We start from the raw sequence: 20676 nt of genomic DNA, 5'->3' as shown, positions 1-20676 counted from the left end.
GCAGGTGTGTCTGCCCTATGCCACCAGGTACTGTCAGCCCAGCCCAGGGGAGGGACAACGAGCTCAGGGCCAGAGCCAGAAATGGCCCACAGCCCAAGAGGAACCAGACAAACATTAACCAGCCCCACCTCCTCCCACATACAGTCATTAAACACGATTGATCCTCTGAGCGCCCTATGAGTTTGGAGAGACAGATCACATAGCCTGGAGTCACTGCCTTGTCCCAGAGGAAGAGAAGCATCATTGTCACCCACCCATGTTTAGTCTCTCTGGGAGACTCAGCTGGACCTGTGCTCCTCAGCATCCCTCAGGCTTCCCCCATGCCCTAGCCTTAGGTAGATCCACAGTGCAGGCAAGCTGCAGAGATGGATCCTGTACAGGCTGCCATCCTGGTCAACCCTTCTAGCTCCCAGCCTCTGAAACTATATGACAGGGCTGGGTATGGTGGCTCATGCCTGTAATCCCAGCACTTTGGCCAAGGCAGGAGGATCACTTGAAGCCAGGAGTTTGAGACCAGCCTGGGTAACATAGTAAGACCCCATCTCTACAAAAAGTATAAATAAATAAACACATTATATGACAACGGGGAGGAAAAAGCCATGGGTGATGCCTGCTGGCACCTGAGGTCAAGATGGGAGCTGGCAGTGCTTCCCACCATATGGCAGTACCAGGGTGCCCTTCAGCCACTTGCTTATTGTCCACATCCTGAGTGGCTGGGGACGGACCAAAGTATTTCTAATCCTATCCCAGAACCCTAAAACCTCAGAAATTGCTTTCTACCCTCAAGGCCAAGGCAGTTGAACTGCAAAGTGTATCATGTGCAGCAATGAATCTTGGCAATCATTAAGGTAAACAGAGAATGTCAACCATTAACTGAGGGATCAGTCTAGTTTCAAGGTCTGCACCACTGACGGCTTACCTGAAGACCCTGCTGGGTTCTGTGGCCTGAATGGCAGTGGAGAAATAAGGGAAGTTAGCAGAGAAACTGGCCCCCTGCCTTCTGTTCTTCACTCCAGCTTGAGCTCACTGCTAGAAAGGGAGTCAGGGCCTCAGCTTTCCTTAGCCAAACTTGGGCATATGGATACATCAGTCCATGAGTGTTGGACATCTACTAGGAACCCAACAAAGGGCTACGTGCCGGGTGCAGGTAGCAAAGGAGGTGAAAACATCCCAACTGTTCATAAGAGATTTATCAACTTTTTTTTGAGTTGCAGTCTCACTCTGTCACCCAGGCTAGAGTGCAATGGCGCAATGTTGGCTCACTGCAACCTCCGCCTCCCGGGTTCAAGCGATTCTTCTGCCTCAGCCTCCCAAGTAGCTGGGATTACAGGCGCCTGGCTAATTTTTGTATTTTTAGTAGAGATGGGGTTTCGCCATGTTGGCCAGGCTGGTCTTGAACTCCTGGGCTCCAGTGATCCGCCCACCTCAGCCTCCCAAAGCACTGGGATTACAGGTGTGAGCTATCATGCCCTGCCGAACTTCTGGAGGAGAGGGGACCAAGACCCAATAAATTGCTGTGAAAAATATCAGTGTGTATTCAATCATGTGGTTGTAACTTTGATTCCTGAGAGAGTCCAGAGAAGGGAATGATGAGAGTAAACTGAAGTAATCAGGGAAGGCTTCCTAGAGGAGGTGAGGTTTGAGTGGAGACGTAAAAGACAGGTAGGAGCCGGAAGGGGAAGGACAGGGTTAGCATTCCAGGGAGGAGGAACAGTGTGAGTAAAGGCACAGAGTAGGAAGGAGCAAGGCATATCTGGGAGCCAGTAAGGAGGTAGGACTGTGTTGAGGGGCTGTGGAGGAAACTGTCAGTCAGTTAAGAGGCTTAGAGTATAGAGGACATTTAAAGCCAGATAGGGAATCCTTTAGTTGTGCCTGGTAAACCTGGTGAAAGGCAAAACTGAGCTGGACATCATGGTGGGTGGGGGACAGGCTGAACACCATTCTTCCCTCTGAGAGTACAAGTTGTAGTGGATAAAGAGGACTACCGTTTCCCGAGTACTGAATGCATAAAAGGCAATGTTCAAAGTGTTTTGTATTACTTTGTTTGATTTTCAAAATAACCCTACAAAGTAGGCACTACTAATATTCTCGTGTTACAGGGGAATTAAGGCACACAGAGGTTAAGTGACATAATTGAGGTTAGCTGGCTACTGGTAAGTAACAAAGCTGGATTTGAACCCAGGCAGTCTGGCTCCAGAACTTGTTCACTTGACCACTATATCACAGCTGATGAGCTCTACAGGGTCCCACTGAGAATCAGTTACAGGTGGTCCCTGACTCCAGAAGATTCTAAGCTAACAGGACAGATGAGACACTCACCTGAGTAACTACAAGGGAGTTTCTCCTAAATGCCATATGTAGATATGAGATGCCAGAAGTTCAGATGCAGAAGAAAAGGGTAGGTTTAACAGAAAGGCAGAGTTGGATGTGGGTCATAAAGGAGATGGAGGGACAAACATTTCAGGTGACAGGAAGCTGTGAGCTGTGTTTGGGGAACGGTAGGCAGACCTGTTTGACCAGAAGAGAGAGTTCCTATACATAGCGGAGTTCCTAGGAAGGGAAACTACAGGTTAATATTAGTGTGTACTCATTGTTCCTTGGAGCTCTGGCAGGATTTCTTTGTGGTGCTTATAGTTCTAAACTATAGGAAGTCTATTTGGATACTTTGTAGCTGTATAAAATATACTGTTGCTAGAATTGACCTGTCTGCTGCCTGTTGACTGTTACTTGAGCCCATCTTCTGGATGGAGTGTGGCTGCTAGAGAGAGGAAAGGCAAAGAGAGAGAAGGGAGGGAAAAGAGGGAGAGCAGGCCAGGCATGGTGACTCAAGCCTGTAATCCCAGAACTTTGGGAGGCCGAGACGGGCGGATCACGAGGTCAGGAGATCGAGACCATCCTGGCTAACACGGTGAAACCTCATCTCTACTAAAGATACAAAAAATTAGCCGGGTTTGGTGGTGGGCGCCTGTAGTCCTAGCTACTCGGGAGGCTGAGGCAGGAGAATGGCATGAACCCGGGAGGCAGAGCTTGCAATGAGCCAAGATCGCGCCACTGCACTCCAGCCTGGGCGACCGAGCAAGACTCTGTCTCAAAAAAAAAAAAAAAAAAAAAAAGAGGACAAAGGGAAAATGACTACAGCAAACAATGTAAATCCATTTGCTCCTGTGATGCAGCTGAATTCAGCTGCTACCTGGAATCCTAAGCAGACTTCCTTCTTGTTTTTTTTGAGACAGAGTCATGGTCTGTCACCCAGGCTGGAGTGCAGTGGCGCCATCACAGCTCACTTCAGCCTCTACCTCCACCCACCCCCAGGGCTCAAGCAATCGTCCCATCTCAGTCTCCCAAGTAGCTTGGATTACAGGTGTGTGCCGCCACACCCGGCTACTTTTCAAATTTTTTGTAGAGATGGGGGGGTCTCGCCATATTGACCAGGCTGGTCTCGAACTCCTGAACTTGAGTGATCTGTCCACTTTGGACTCCCAAAGTGCTGAGATAACTTTGCCCAGTCTTTCTCATTACAATGAATGTTTTGGGGGAATATTTAAAAACTTTACAGCCAGGCGCAGTGGCTCATGCCTGTAATTCCTGCACTTTGGGAGGCTGAGGCGAGCAGATCATCTGAGGTCGGGAGTTCGAGACCAGCCTGACCAACATGGAGAAACCTCGTCTCTACTAAAAGTACAAAATTAGCCAGGCGTGGTGGTATATGACTGTAATCCCAGCTACTTGGGAGGCTGAGGCAAGAGAATCGCTTGAACCCGGGAGGCAGAGGTTGCAGTGAGCCAAGATGACGCCATTGCACTCCAGCCTGAGCAACAGACAGAGACTCCGTCTTAAAAAAAAAAAAAAAATCAGCCTGCTTATTTCCTGATATTCACTCAAGGAAATCTTCATTAAATCTTGAGACAGGTAAGAGACCCTAAACACAAGCCTGCTGTCTCCAGCATGGCTCAAACATCAGCCCAAACAAGGGCTTTCCTCATTCCTGTTCCACTGAAGACCAAGAGAGTTGATGGAACAAACCGATCACATTATTTAAAAGCACATCTTACCACCGACATTGTCATAGTTCAGAGCTTTAGGCCTCATAAACAGAATCGGCAGCCTGGTGAGAGCTCTGCTCATTACATCAGGGAGTTGTGGCAGCTGCCTCAGCAACGGTAATCTTGAGGCTTTCTGGGATGGCAGGCAGCAGCACAGCCTCGCATGTGGAGTCCATCATCCAGCCTGTCCCTGGGTCTCATTACCGAACAAAATGTGGCATTTTGTATGGCTTTGATCAATGAGACAGCATTGCTGTATGACTCAGAAATCAAAGGGACAGCTTCCAATATAAATGTTGTTTATGACACACAGGCAAAAACTCTTCCCAAATGGGTCCATAGGCTTAAGGAGATGGCTAACGCCGAGAAGCTGCAGAACATTTCCCAAATCCCCACGCCAGCTCAGGCTGTGGAAAATCATGCAAACTGTTCCCAGTGAGAGGTGCAAGGGAAACATGGAAGTGGTCTTGTACTCATAATTGGTATTATTTTTCACAAATCCTTTTCAAAAGGCCACATGATCATATGAATGAATCTATGCCCCAGGAATTCATATTCTTTGAAGAAGCCAACGAGAGGGAGTTATCAGTATTTTTCCAAGGAGGTTTCTGAAGAATTGTACCAGATAGTGCCCCAATTCACTTGAGAGTTAGACATATACCATTTACTCTAAGGACAGTTTGGAGTGGAGAACAAAAGCAAAGTTGAAACTGGGCGCAGTGGCTCATGCCTATAATCCCAGCACTTTGGGAGGCTGAGGCGGGTGGATCACAAGGTCAAGAGATCGAGACCATCCTGGCCAACATGGTGAAATCCTGTCTCTACTAAAAACACAAAACTTAGCTGGGCGTGGTGGCGTGCGCGTGTAGTCCCAGCTACTTGGGAGGCTGAGGCAGGAGAATCACTTGAACCCGGGAGGCAGAGGTTGCAGTGAGCCGAGATCACGCCACTGCACTCCAGCCTGGCAATAGAGCAAGGCTCCGTCTCAAACAAACAAACAAACAAACAACAACAACAACAAACCGGAGCTCTAATACATCTTCATTCTTTTTTGTTTTTGTTTTTGAGACAGGGTCTCATTTTGTCACCCAGGCTGGAGTACAGTGGTGCAGCAATCATGGCTCACTGCAGCCTTGACTTCTTGGGCTCAAGTGATCCTCCTGCCTTGGCCTCCCAAAGTGCTGAGATTACAGGCGTGAGCCACTGAGCCTGGCTCATCTGCATTCTTTTTTTTTTTTTTTTTTTTTCAGATGGAGTCTCCCTCTGTCACCCAGGCTGGAGTGCAATCGCACGATCTCAGCTCACTGCAACCTCCGCCTCCCAGGTTCAAGTGATTCTTCTACCTCAGTCTCCAGAGTAGCTGGGATTACAGGCATCCACCATCACGCCCAGCTAATTTTTGTAGAGATGAGGTTTCACCATGTTGGCCAGGCTGGTCTTGAACTCCTGACCTCAGGTGATCTGCCCACCTCAACCTCCCAAAATGCTGGGATCACAGGTGTGAGCCACTGCGCCCCACCCTTCATTCTTTACATCCATCTTTTTTCTCCCCTTTGGTGCCTGACTCAGGACCCTACATTCATATTCTAACTAACCTACTCTCCTCAATCTGTTTTTTGTTTGTTTGTTTGTTTGTTTGTTTGAAGATGAGGTCTTGCTATGTCAACCAAACTGACCAGGCTGGTTTCAAACTCCTTGGCTCAAGTGATCCTCCCACCTCTGCTTCCCAAATTGCTGAGATTACAGGCATGAGCCACTGTGCCTGGTCTGAATTTGTGTCTTGCACCTGAACAGAACAATCAGAACAATCTTGCTCCCAAGTCTTCTGGCCAAATATTTTGTCTTCCTATTTCTTTCTTTTTTTTTTTTTTTCTTTCTTTGTCTTTTTGAGACAGGGTCTTGCTCTGTCATCCAGGCTGGAGTGCAGTGGCACTTCCATCTCAGCCTCCTGAGTAGCTGGGGCTACAGGTGGGCGCCACCACACTCAGATGATTTTTGTATTTTCAGTAGAGATCTGGTTTCACCATGTTGGCTAGGCTGGTCTCAAACTCCCGAGCCAAAGCCATCCACCTGCCTTGGCATCCCAAAATGTTGGGGATTACAGGCGGGAGTCACTTTTTCTTTTCTTTCTTTCCTTTTCTTTTTTTCTTTTTCTTTTTTTTTCGGAGAGAACATCTCACTCTGTCACCCCGCAGGAGTGCAGTGGCCTGAATACAGCTCACTGCAGCCTCGACCTCCTGGGCTCAAGCTATCCTTCCACCTTAGCCTTCTGAGTAGCTGGGACCACAGGTGCATGCCACTATGTCCAGCTAATTTTTTATTTTTATTTTTGTAGAGAGGGGGTCTTGCCATGCTGCCCAGGCTGGTCTCAAATCCCTGGGCTCAAGTAATCATCTCACCTCGGCTTCCCAAAGTGCTGGGATGACAGGCATGAGCCACCATGTCCAGCCTCCCTTTTGTTTTCATCTTTGCCTTTCCCTTTGATAGACAACTACAGTTTTCCTGTAAGGCTTTGCCACCCTGGACCTCCTCGGGTGAAAAGCTCTTCTAGCTGGATGCCTGTAGGATCCTCCTCCCTCTGCTCATGGCAGAAGCAGACACATCCAGAATAAGGATTCCACAATCTTGGGATCCCCTGCTTCAGATATAAAGCAAGGGCTTTGAAGACGCTTCTGAAGGCTCTCTGAAGATGCCTCCATTTTGGTTGTTTTCTTCTTACAAAAGACAAGGATAATTGAGCTACTTCATTGTCTCCTAGGAAATGGATGTTCAGTGGCATTGCATCTGCCAGCATGAGGGCACTTTGCAGAATGTCAAGCAGTTACTTATTTCTGAATCTGAGCTAGTGCTTTCCAATGAACGTAAACAGCTTTTTCTCACTGCTGACATTCCACTTCACAGTGCTGGGGCTGGGTTGAGCCATAGAATGCACTGGGGTTTGGCTTATTCCTAGAGAAACAATATTGTCTCTGCAAATGAGCTACACATATTGATAAAGGAGCCCTTATTGACTGGGCACGGTGGCTCACACCTGTAATCCCAGCACTTTGGGAGGCAGAAGTGGGCAGATCACAAGGTCAGGAGTTCGAGACCAGCCTGGCCAATACGGTGAACCCCATCTCTACTAAAAATACAAAAATTAGCCAGGCATGGTGGCAGGCACCTGTAGTCCCAGCTACTTGGGAGGCTGAAGCAGGAGAATAGCTTGAACCCAAGAGGCAGAGGTTTCAGTGAGCTGAGATCGCACCATTGCACTCCAGTTTGGGCGACAGACTGAGACTCCGTCTCAAAAAAAAAAAAAAAAAAAAAAAAAAAAAAAGAAGCCCTTATTGCTTTGTTTCTTATTTTTTGAGGCACTTAAGACATTTTATTCAGTATTTTGTGATATATAGATGCAGACTAATAATTTCCTATCCAATACTTACAGTCTGTAAATTCTCAATACTTTGCCTAATTGATAATAGATGTTCAATAAATGTTCAATACTACTCTTTTTTTTTTTTTTTTTTTTGAGACGGAGTCTCGCTCTGTCGCCCAGGCTGGAGTGCAGTGGCGCGATCTCGGCTCACTGCAAGCTCCGCCTCCCGGGTTCACGCCATTCTCCTGCCTCAGCCTCCCGAGTAGCTGGGACTACAGGCGCCCACAACTACGCCCGGCTAATTTTTTGTATTTTTAGTAGAGACGGGGTTTCACCGTGGTCTCGATCTCCTGACCTTGTGATCCGTCCGTCTCGGCCTCCCAAAGCGCTGGGATTACAGGCGTGAGCCACCGCGCCCGGCTTAATACTACTCTTAAACCACAGTTTTGTTTTTCAGTTTGAATAGAATTGATCTTTTAAAGCTTAAACAGTACCACAAAACCTTGTTATAATTCAGTTGCCTAGTTTCCAGGTAGGTCAATTATTTAGATAGCAGCAATCAGCATCATGACTTTAAAAGATACATGCCATCTAGAAAACCGAAGATATTACTATCACCTGGAGGTAAATGTCATTGAATGACCTCAGGCCTTTAGAAGAACTCAATTTTTTTTTTTTTTTTTTTTTTTACTGTTTATATACTATTACTTTATTGATTTGGATTTTTTTTTTTTTATTATACTTTAAGTTCTAGGGTACATGTGCATAACGTGCAGGTTTGTTACATATGTATACTTGTGCCATGTTGGTGTGCTGCATCCATCAACTCGTCAGCACCCATCAACTCGTCATTTACGTCAGGTATAACTCCCAGTGCAATCCCTCCCCCTCCCCCCTCCCCGTGATAGGCCCCGGTGTGTGATGTTCCCCTTCCCGTGTCCAAGTGATCTCATTGTTCAGTTCCCACCTATGAGTGAGAACATGCGGTGTTTGCTTTTCTGTTCTTGTGATAGTTTGCTGAGAATGATGGTTTCCAGCTGCATCCATGTCCCTACAAAGGACACAAACTCATCCTTTTTAATGGCTGCATAGTATTCCATGGTGTATATGTGCCACATTTTCTGCCGAAACCTCCACGGAAGCCACTGCGGTTCCCCATCCCAGGGCCACCAGGGCCTCCGGGTACCCCGCTGCACCGGTGTCATCCGCCATTTGGTGTTTTCTCGGAGAAGAAGCGCCTTATTGTTGTTACATGAGTCATACGAACTTCCATAACTAGTTCATACGCATCACAAGCCTTGGAGGCGGAGTTGGGGGCAGGGAGGAAGCTTTTGTGTGTGTGTGTGTGTGTGTGTGTGTGTGTGTGAGACGGAGTCTTCCTCTGTTGCAGTGCAGTGGCATGATATCAGCTCACTGCAACCTCCACCTCCCGGGTTCAAGCAATTCTCCTGCCTCAGCCTCCCGAGTAGCTGGGATAACAGGCGCGTGCCACCACACCCAGCTAATTTTTGTATTTTTAGTAGACACGGGGTTTCAGCATATTGGCCAGGTTGGTCTTGAACTCGTGACCTTGTGATCCACCCACCTCGGCCTCCCAAAGTGCTGGGATTACAGGCATGACCACCGCGCCCAGCTATTTTGCTCAGTTTTAATAATGATAAGTTTATTGGCGGGGCACGGTGGCTTCACCCTGTAATCCCAGCACTTTGGGAGGCTGAGGTGGGCGAATGGATAATCTGAGGTCAGGATTTCGAGACCAGCCAGGCCAACATGGCGAAACCTCGTCTCTACTAAAAATACAAAAATTAGGCCGGGCGCGGTGGCTCAAGCCTGTAATCCCAGCACTTTGGGAGGCTGAGACGGGCGGATCACAAGGTCAGGAGATCGAGACCATCCTGGCTAACACGGTGAAACCCCGTCTCTACTAAAAAATACAAAAAACTAGCCGGGCGAGGTGGCGGGCGCCTGTAGTCCCAGCTACTCGGGAGGCTGAGGCGGGAGAATGGCGGGAACCCGGGAGGCGGAGCTTGCAGTGAGCTGAGATCCGGCCACAGCACTCCAGCCTGGGTGACAGAGCAAGACTCCGTCTCAAAAAAAAAAAAAAAAAAAAAAAAAAAAAAAAAAAAAAAAACAAAAATTAGCCAGGCAAGGTGGCAGGTGCCTGTAATAATAATAATAATAATAGTAGTAGTAATAATAATAATAATAAGTTTATCTCTGATTCTGAGGAGCAATTTCTGATGTTGATACCCTGAGCTGGCTACCACTTCCAATTCCGCATTCTGCTGTATATACCCCTTACATTGAAAAGCTGGATGTCAGATGACCTTCATAATCTACCTGCCTTCAGCATGTTTAAAGCTACCACACTTAGAGTGGGATTCCCAAACTGGAAGATTTTTTTTTTTTTTTTTTTTTTTTCCTCACTCTGTGGCAAAGGCTGGAGTGCAGTAGTGCGATCTTGGCTCACTGCAGCCTTTGCCTCCCAGGTTCAAGCGATTCTCATGTCTCAGCCTCCTGAGTAGCTGGGATGATATGTGTGCACCACATGCCTGGCTAATTTGTTTGTATTTTTAGTAGAGACAGGGTTTTGCCATCCTGGCCAAACTCATCTTGAACTCCCAACCTCAAGTGATCTGCCGGCCTCGGCCTCCCAAAGTGCTGGGATTACAGGGGTGAGCCGCAGTGCCTGGCCCCCAAATTGGAAGATATCTTAAACCGGGATTCTGCTCTCTCTCTTTTCCTTCTTAACCACATATTTTGAAAGACACATTTTTTTTTTTTTTTGAGATGGAGTCGCGCTCGGTTTCCCAGGCTGGAGTGCAGTGGCCTGATCTTGATTCATCACAACCTCTGCCTCTTGGGTTCAAGTGATTCTCCTGCCTCAGCCTCCCAAGTAGCTGGGACTACAGGCGCCCACCACCATGCCTGGATAATTTTTTTTTTTTTTTTTTGAGACGAGTCTCGCTCTGTCTCCTGGGCTGGAGTGCAGTGGCGCGATCTTGGCTCACTGCACGTTCCGCCTCCCAGGTTCACGCCATTCTCCTGCTTCAGCCTCCCGAGTAGCTGGGACTACAGGCGTCTGCCACCACACCCAGCTAATTTTTTTGGTATTTTTTTTAGTAGAGACGGGTTTTCACCATATTAGCCAGGATGGTCTCGATCTACTGACCTTGTGATCCGCCCGCCTTGGCCTCCCAAAGTGCTGGGATTACAGGCGTGAGCCACTGCGCCCCACCCGCTTCGCTAATTTAAATTTTATTTTTAAATTTTTAGTAGAGATGGGGTTTTGCCATGTTGACCAGGCTTGTCTCGAACTCCTGACCTCAGGTGATCTTCCCATCTCGGCCTTCCACAATTCTGGGATTACAGGCATGAGCCACTGCACCTGGCCTCAATGACAACTCTATATTTGCTGTCTACACTTCTTCGTTTCCTATTTACTCTTCAATTCCCCTCCAACCTGGCTTCCTCCACCACTCCCCATTTCATTTAAATGGTTTTTGCCAAGGTCACCTTGTTGCTAAATCCAATGGACACCCTTCAGGACTAGCCTCACTGCACTTCTTTGAGGTGTTTGATACAGTTGACCACTCCCACCTTCATCAAACATTTCATCCTTTTATTTTTCTCCTTTTTTTTTTTTACCCCCCAGAGACGGAGTCTCACCCTGTCATCCAGTCTGGAGTGCAGTGACGAGATCTCGGCTCACTGCAACCTCCGCCTCCTGGGTTCTAGCAGTTCTCCTGCCTCAGCCTCCCAAGTAGCTGAGACTACAGGCACACGCCACCACGACCGGCTAATTTTTTTGTATTTTGGTAGAGACAGGGTTTCACTGTGTTGCTCAGGCTGGTCTCGAACTCCTCAGCTCAAGCAATCCACCTGCCTCGGCCTCCCAAAGTGCTGGGATTACAGGCGTGAGCCACCATGCCCGGCTGTAATGCCTGTTCTTTACAGAAAAACTGAGAAGTACAAAGAAAATCATATGGACACAGAGAGGGGAAAAACACATACTGGGGCCTATTGGAGGGCAGAGAGTGGGAGGAGGGGAAGGATCAGGAACAATAACGAATGGGTACTAGGTTTAATGTGTACAGCAAACCCCCATAACACAAGTTTACCTGTGTAACAACCTGCACATGTACTCCTGAACTGAAAAGTTAAAACATAAAGAAAATAAAGAAGAAATAATGGTTTATAATAAAATAAGAAACTGAAAATTAAAAAAGGAAAATCAGCCAGGCATGGTGGCTCATGCCTGTAATCCCAGCACTTTGGGAGGCTGAGGCAGGCAGATCACCTGAGGTTAGGGGTTCGAGACCAGCCTGGCCAACATGGTGAAACCCCCGTCTCTACTAAAAATAGAAAAATTAGCTGGGTGTGCTGGCACGCACCTGTAATTCTAGCTACTCTGGAGGCTGAGGCAGGAGAATTGCTTGAACCCAGGAGGTGGAGGTTGCAGTGAGCTAAGATTGTGCCACTGCACTCCAGCCTGGGCAACAGAGTGAGACTCTGTCTCAGAAGAAAAAAAACAAGGAAAAAAAAAAAAAAAAAGAAAAAACAAAATCATAAGGGTAAGGGTGAAAATAAAAATAGTCACCAGGCACAGTGGCTCAAGCCTGTAATCCCTACACTTTGGGAGGCCGAGGCAGGCAGATCGCTTGAGGTCAGGAGTTTGAGACCAGCCTGGCCAACATGATGAAACCCTGTCTCCACTAAAAGTACAGAAATTAGCCGGGCATGGTGGTGCATGCATGTAATCCAAGCTACTCTGGAGGCTGAGGCGCAAGAATCGCTTGAGTGGCTGGGCGCAGTGGTTCACGCCTGTAATCCCGGCACTTTGGGAGGCCGAGGCGGGCAGATCATGAGGTCAGGAGATCGAGACCATCCTGGCTAACACGGTGAAACCCCCGTCTCTACTAAAAATAAAAATAAAAAAATTAGCTGGGCGTGGTGGCAAGCGCCTGTAGTCCCAGTTACTCGGGAGGCTGAGGCAAGAGAATGGAATGAACCCGGGAGGTGGGGCTTGTAGTGAGCCGAGATCATGCCACTGCACTCCAGCCTGGACTACAGAGTGAGACACTGTGTCAAAAAAAAAAAAAAAAGAAAAAGAAAAAGAAAAAGAATTGCTTGAACCCAGGAGGCAGAGGTTGCAGTGAGCTAAGATCACGCCACTGCACTCTAGCCTGAGAGAGAGAGCGAGACCTCATCTCAAAAAAAAAAAAAAAAAAAAAAAAAAAAAAAAAAAAAAATCCCCAAAAAACAAAAAACATTACTAACAGATGTGAAACCTTAGAGTCATTTTTTTCTTTTTTTTTTTTTTTTTTTGAGACAATCTCGTTCTGTCCCCTGGAGTGCAGTGGCACGATCACAGCTCACAGCTCACTACAGCCTCAACCTCCCTGGTTTAAGTGATCCTCCTATCTCAGCCTCCTGAGTACCTGAGACCACAGGCATGCACCACCATATCCCGGTAATTTTTTAATTTTTTGTAGAGGAAGGGTCTCACCTTGTTGCCCAGGCTGGTCTCAAATTCCTGGGCTCAAGTAATCCTTCCACCCTGACCTCCCAAATTGCTGGGGATTACAGAAGTTAGCCACTGTGCCCAGCCCCTTAAATTCATTTTTCAATAAGAAATATATATATATATATATATATATGCTTTTAAAATAAAATTGTCATCACATGAGACATTATTATTATTTTGAGACAGAGTCTTGCTCTGTTGCCCAGGCTGGAGTGCACTGGTGCCATCTCGGCTCATTGCAACCTCCGCCTCCTGGGCTCAAGTGATTCTCCTGCCTCAGCCTCCCAAGTAGCTGGGATTACAGGTGCGCACCAACACACCCGGCTAATTTTTGTATTTTTAGTAGAGACGGGATTTCAGTGTGTTGGCCAGGCTGCTCTCAAACTCCTGATCTGAGGTGATTCACCTGCCTCGGCTTCCCAAAGTGCTGGGATTACAGGCATGAGCCACCGTGCCCGGCTTTTCTTTTTCTTTTTCTTTTTCTCTTTCTTTTCCCTTCCCTTTCCCCTTCCCCTTCCCTTCCCTTCCTTCTTTTTTTCTTTCTTTCTTTCTTCTGACAGGGTCTGGCTCTGTCACTCAGGCTGGAGTGCAGTGGCACAATCTTGGCTCACTGCCACCTCCACCTCCTGGGCTCAAGCAATTCTGCCTCAGCGTCCTCCCCTGTAGCTGGAATTACAGGCATGTGCCAGCAAACCCGGCTAATTTTTGTATTTTTAGTAGAGACAGGGTTTCAACACGTTGGCCAGGCTGGTCTCAAACTCCTGACCTCAAATGATCCATCCGCCTCAGCCTCCCAAAGTGCTAGGATTACAGGAATGAGCTCCCGCACCTGGCCTAGACAAAATACGTTTTAAGGACAGGGAACCATTCATCTTTGTATTAGCACCTATGTGCCTCGCACATAGTAGGTGTTTAGAATATGTTTGATGATGATTGACTGAATGAATGAATGAATGAATGAATGAATGAATGAATGAATGAAGGTGATCAACAAAGAAATGACTTGAGGCCTTCAAGCTGTCCTTCAGCTGTAGGCATGAGAATCCAGTCATCTTTTTATCTTGGCCACATTTCAGGCAGCACTTCCAGAATTGGAATGATCTGCACAGCAGCCTTAGCTATTATAAAAGCTGTGTCCAGTATGGCCTAGAGAGACCATAAAGGTGTGTCACACATGCCAACCTACTTGGCCCGCATCATCCATCATGGTTACCCACTCTTCCAAGGTCAATAATTCCTTTCCAGGGAAAGATTGACTTCTGGATCATGGTAGCCTCTTTTTCTGAATGGCTCCAAGGAGCTTCTGCTTCCACTTCCTCACTTCTTCAGCACCAGTCACTGCTCTCTCCAGCTACTTGTAACCCACTGGCTTGGGATGATGGGCCTGCATTGACTTAAGGCTGATTTTATTTTATTTTATTTTATTTTATTTTATTTTATTTATCTATTTATTTTGAGACAGAGTCTCACTCTGTCGCCAGGCTGGAGTGCAGTGGCACAATCTCAGCTCACTGCAACCTCTGCCTTCCAGATTCAAGTGATTCTCCTGCCTCAGCCTCCCGAGTAGCTGGGACTACAGGCACGCACCACCATGCCCAGCTAATTCTTGTATTTTTAGTAGAGACGTGGTTTCACTATGTTGGCCAGGATGATCTCGGTCTCCTGGCCTCATGTTCCTCCTGTCTTGGCCTCCCAAAATGCTGATATTACAGGCGTAAGCCACCGTGCTCAGCTGGACCTCAGCTGATTTTAAAGAATGCATGGACAGGCCACGCTTGGTGGCTCACGCCTGTAATCCCATCACTTTGGGAGGCTGAGGCGGGCAGATTACCTGAGGTTAGGAGTTCGAGACCAGCTTGGCTAACATGGTGAAACCCCGTCTCTACTAAAAATACAAAAATTAGCCGGGTGTGGTGGCACACGCCTGTAATCCCAGCTACTTGGGAGGCTGAGGCAGGAGAATTGCTTAAGCCTGGGAGATAGAGGTTGCAGTGAGCTGAGATCACGCCACTGAACTCCAGCCTGGCTGACAGAGTGAGACTCTGTCTCAAAAAAATAAATAAATAAAAAAGCAAGCAAGCAAGCAAGCGTGGACAGGCCAGGCTTGGTGGCTCACGCCTGTAATCCCAGCATTTGGGAGGCCAAGGCGGGTGGATCACCTGAGGTCGGGAGTTTGAGACCAGCCTGACCAACATGGAGAAACCTCATCTCTACTAAAAATACAAAATTAGCTGGGCGTGGTGGCGCATGCCTGTAATTTTAGCTACTCGGGAGGCTGAGGCAGGAGAGTCACTTGAACCAGGGAGGTGGAGGTTGTCGTGAGCTGAGATCGCACCATTGCACTCTAGTCTGGGCAATAAGAGAGAAACTCTGTCTCAAAAAAAAAAAAAAAAAAAAAAAAAAAAAGAATGCGTGGACAAGAGCCTTATTTGAGTTGTCACCCTTCCTACCTCATACCTCATCATCCTCAAGCAAACAGTCAGGTTGAAAGTTACTGAGGCTGCTCTGAAGCAAATTGTTGGCGATTTTCCAACAAGGTTTCCCAGATTCTCTTCTCTCAACATATCACTTCATGTTCAGAAACAGGAGTGGGTATTGCTGAATTACTAATGAAACTTGGCACCACAGATTTCATTTCAATAAATATTTGTTAAGTTCCTGGTACCTATCGTGTACCAGGAACTCTGTTAGGGGCTGTGGAGGATGCAAAATGAATGAGATGAGTCTCACTGGTTGTTTAAATAAGTAGCTCTACTACAAGGTAAGTGAAATCAGTGTTAAACAGAGGTATTAGCAATACGTTATGGGAACACAGGTGAAAAGGGGAAGGGGGATGGGAAGTCACATTTACTGAACACCTATGACAGGAAGTCTTGTCACACATGTTTTCACAGAGATTAATTCTGACTAGGGGAATCTGAAATAATTTCATGCACTAGGACGTTTGAGTTGGGCCTTGGAAGGTGAGTAGTAGACATTGGATCAGGAGAAAATCAAAGGAAGAACGCTTGAAGTTGAGAGGACAGCGTGTAAAAAGGCAACAGGGCATGAAAGTGTATAAGCTGTTCAAGGAGCACAGGGTATTGGATATGGCTGGGCCATAGGGTATAAAAGGGTAATGTGGGTAATGAGGCACCAGAGTTTGGAGGAGTTTTAGTGCCTGGCTTGGAAATTTGAATTTTATTTTTTATTTTGTAGGCAGTGAGGAACCACTAAAAGCTTTTCAGTGAGAAAGACAAGGTGGAAACAATGCTTTAGGGCGATTAACGTGGCAGGATGCACTGGGGACTAGGTAGGCTAGAGGCTGCAAAGGTAGGTAGGAGGCCATGTCAACAATCTAGGCATGAGATTATGAAGGTTTAATCTAGGGAGGTGGCAATAATGATGAAAAGGAAGTGACAAATCTAATAAGATTGCAAGAGGCAATGTGGTGTGGTACAAAGTACATTGGACGGGGTTTCCAATATCCCTGAGTTCTAGTCTTTTTTTTTTTGTTTTTTGAGACAGAGTCTCACTCTGTCGGCCAGGCTGGAGTGCAGTGGCGTGACCTCCGTTCACTGCAACCTCCACCTCCCAGGTTCAAGCAATTATCCTGCCTCTGCCTCCTAAGTAGCTGGGACTACAGGCGCCCACCACCATGCCCGGCTAATTTTTGTATTTTTAGTAGAGACAGGGTTTTGCCATGTTGGCCAGGCTAGTCTTGAACTCTTGACCTCAGGTGATCTGCCCACCTCGGCCTCCCAAAGTGTTGGGATTACAGGTGTGAGCCACTACGTCTGGCCCCCTGGGTTCTAGTCTTGACTTCTATTCACAGGCTGTATTGCCTTGCCTCCCACAGACTCAATTTTTTCTTTCAAAAAAGGCGAAGCTGGCCCGGCATGGTGGCTCATGCCTGTAATCCCAGCACTTTGGGAGACCGAGGCACGTGGATCACCTGAGGTCAGGAGTTTAAGACCAGCCTGGCCAACATGGCGAAACCCCATCTCTACTAAAAATACAAAAATTAGCCAGGTGTAGTGGCACGCACCTGTAATCCCAGCTACTCAGGAGGCTGAGGCCGAAAAATTGCTTGAACCTGGGAGGCAGAGGTTGCGGTGTGCCAAGATCGCGCCATTGCACTCCAGCCTGGGCAACGAGAGCAAAATTCCGTCTCAGGAAAAAAAAAAAAAAAAAAAAAGAAGGAAAAAGAAAGAGAAAGGAAAAGGCGAAGCTGGGAGAAATAAATACCTTTAAGGTTTCCTACAGCTGGAATGTGCTTAACGACTATACTGCATGGGGCTTTATGTAGGACTAACTTACCAGACTTGGTAAAGGATTAACTAGGAAAGTGGAGGTGCCATTAATAGGATGGTGGAGTCAAAGAGGGAAGCTAGTTGTATGGGGAAAGATGATGTGCAGACACGCTGGGTGTGAGGTGTTAGTGGAACATCTAGCTGACTGTACAAAGGGTGGGATAGCAGCTCTGAAGAGAGGCAAGGGTGGGAGAGATTTCGATTTGGCAACCAAAAGCCTGAAAGCAACACTAGAAGCTATGCAGACAGATGAGTTTATCAAAAGAGGAAATGAGTATATGAGAGCAAAGAGCGAAGAACCATGGGAAGTGAGAGAAGCTGGTGGGGGGAAGACAAGGAAGGAACAACTGACGGTGAGCCTTGAACAAGCTACTTCCATTTTCTGACTCTTTAGTCTCCTCATTTGTAAAATGAGGGGGCTGGAGTAAGTAAGCTCTATAAGGCTCTCAGCTGTGACATCTATGCATAATCACAGAAGATCGAAGTGTACAGAACACCATGGAAACTGAAGAGAGATTCTGAAAGGAGGCTTTAAGAGGTCACTTGCATCCAATGCTGCAGAGGCATCAGAGACTGAGGACTTAAATGAAGCCACTGATTAGCAATTTAAAGATCCTCTCCAAGGTAAGGACCCCTCCCTCTCAAGCCACTAATTTCCTATGACCTTTCTCCTACCATCTCTAAATGTGAACATTCTGTAAAATTCCGTTCTCTGGCCGGGCGTGGTGGCTCACGACTGTAATCCTAGCACTTGGGGAGGCCAAGGCGAGCGGAGCACCTGAGGTTGGGAGTTTGAGATCAGCCTGACTAACATGGAGAAACCCCATCTCTACTAAAAATACAAAATTAGCCGGGCATGGTGGTGCATGCCTGTAATCCTAGCTACTTGGGAGGCTGAGGCAGGAGAACCACTTTAACCTGGGAGGTGGAGGTTTCGGTGAGCCGAGATCGTACCATTGCACTCCGGCCTGGGCAACAAGAGCAAAACTCCGCTTCAAAAAAAAAAAAAATTTTTCATTCTCTGCCCTCCACAGATACTTAGTCACACTCCTATAGCAACTGTTATCTCTACAAGGTGGATCAGAAATCTCTGGTTCACACCTTCCTTTCGCACCTCAGTTCACATTTCCAACTGTCTATTGGACATTTCTACCAGTCACTGAAATTGAGCTTGCAGTAAAATTAGTAATACTAATGATAATAGTATGATTTAAATTTAAATAGTATTAAATTAAATAGTATTATTTAAATTATTAAATTTAGCTTGCAGTAAAATTAATAATACTAATGATAATAGCTAACACTCAGTACTTAATTGTGAGTCCTGTACTAAGCATATCACATATGTTATCTCCTTTACATCCTATAACAATCCTACAAGGTAGGTATTTTATTATCCCCACTTTGTCGATGAGGAAGCTGAGGGTCAGAGATTTTTTCTTTTTTCGAAACAGAGTTTTGCTCTGTTGCCCAGGCTGGAGTGCAGTGGCGTAAGCTTGGCTCACTGCAACCTCCGTCTCCAGGACTCAAGTGATCCACCCATCTTAGCCTTCTGAGTAGCTGGGACTACAGGTGCCTGCCACCATGCATGGCTAATTTTTCTATTGTTTGTAAAGGTGGGGTTTCACCATGTTACCTATGGCTGGTCTCGAACTCCTGGGCTCAAGTGATCCTCCCGCCTCGGCCTCCCAGAATGCTGGGATTACAGGCATGAGCCACAGCACCCAGCCCAGAGATGTTAAATAATGTCCAAGGTCACATAACTGGGGTGTCATGTAGTCAACATTCTTCCTGATTCCACAGCCTGAGAGCTTAATAGTTTCGCTATAATCGATCTAAAAATCAAGTCATTATCTTTATTTCCTAAATCAGATCACCTCCCTTACTTCTCTATTTCTACTTCTACTTCACTCTCCCCCAGCATTTTTTCACTGGCTTAGAACAGGCCCTCATCCCCTCCTGCTCAGACAATTATGAAAGTGTCTCAAATGGTCTCGCCACTTGCAATTTTACCCTTCCAATTCCGGACATGTGATCAATCCAGCTTAAAAAAATCTCTGAAGGCTCCCATTATCTACATTACAGAATAAAGTCCAAACTCCTGAACATGGCTAAAGGAGTCCCTTCACAGTCTAGCCCCTAGCAGCCTGCAGTTTAGCTGCACTGAACTGTTAGTCATCCCCAACCATGTCACAGACATTTACATCTGAATGCCTTTGCTCATGTGTCCCTCTACCTGGAATGCCCTCCCCACTCTTCACTGGGATAACTTCTCCTCATCTTTCAAATCCCAACTCTAATGTCATCTCCTCCGTGAAGACTTCTCAGATTCCCAACCCCTTCTTCTGATAGAAATTATCTTCCCTTCTTGTGCTCCTGGATCTCGATGTCTGTCTCTTACTACACTATGAGACCTTGGGGGTGATGACCACATCCTGTTCCTTTTTTTTTTTTTTTTTTTTTTTTTGAGACAGAGAATGAGGTATGACCAAATAGTTTTAAGGAGCTAAGGTTGACTTTATGGACCAAATGCTAAAAAAGCCCTCGTGAGAAAACTGGCCCGGTACCTTGCTTACAGGGATCCCAGCCTTATTCTTGTTTACAAAACAAGCCTGGTCTCATTAGTCAGTGTTATTGCCCAGGCGTGCGGTGGCTCATGCCTGTAATCCCAGCACTTTGGGAGGCTGAGGCAGGCGGATTACTTGCCCAGGTAAGTCACAAGGTCACTTCTTGGCAGAAACCTTAAGATATTTATGGAACCTTGAGAAGAGAGGAATTCACCCAAATTTATAGATACCACAGGTGAAATCTGGTCTCAAGTTCTTGACTTGATTCCTAACCTCCAGAAGGCTTTTAAAAATCTGATATGAGATTCCAGGCTGGGCACTGTGACTCATGCCTATGATCCCAGCACTGTGGGAGGCCAAGGTGAGAGGATTGTTTGAGCCCAGGAGTTTGAGACCAGCCTGGGCAACATGACAGAACCTCATCTCTACCAAAAATATAAAAAATTAGCCAGGCGTGGTGGCATGCACCTGTAGTCCCAGCTACTAGGGAGGCTGAGGTGGGAGGATCATCTGAGTTTGGGAGGTCGAGGCTGCAGTGAGCCGAGATTGCACCACTACACTGTAGCAGGGGTGACAGGACGATACCCTATCTCAAAAAAAAGAAAACAGGCCGGGCGCGATGGCTCACGCCTGTAATCGCAGCACTTTGGGAGGCCGAGGTGGGTGGAACACGAGGTCAGGAGATCGAGACCATCCTGGCCAACATGGTGAAACCCCGTCTCTACTAAAAATACAAAAATTAGCTGCGCATGTTGTCGTACGCCTGTAGTCCCAGCTACTTGGGAGGCTGAGGCAGGAGAATCCCTTGGACCCGGAAGGTGGAGGTTGCAGTGAGCTAAGATCATGCCACTGCACTCCAGCACTCCAGCTTGGCCACAGAGTGAGACTC

The 20676-nt window shown here is 46.9% G+C and overlaps 1 long non-coding RNA gene across 3 annotated transcripts in view; it reads left to right on the top strand.

Annotated features, from left to right (window-relative positions):
• Positions 1-17530: 17530 nt before the first annotated feature.
• Positions 17531-20676, top strand: part of LOC123571107 (uncharacterized) — a 50172-nt gene continuing 47026 nt past the window's right edge. For all 3 annotated transcript variants that reach the window (XR_010584095.2, XR_012430371.1, XR_006695275.3), the window contains exon 1: positions 17531-17844. This is a non-coding gene — a long non-coding RNA (uncharacterized lncRNA). The remainder of the gene's footprint in view (positions 17845-20676) is intronic.

Source organism: Macaca fascicularis, chromosome X (assembly GCF_037993035.2).
Source record: "Macaca fascicularis isolate 582-1 chromosome X, T2T-MFA8v1.1".
NCBI lineage: Eukaryota > Metazoa > Chordata > Mammalia > Primates > Cercopithecidae > Macaca > Macaca fascicularis.
Note: the sequence above shows the minus strand (reverse complement) of the source record. Positions and strands in the feature narration are given on the sequence as shown.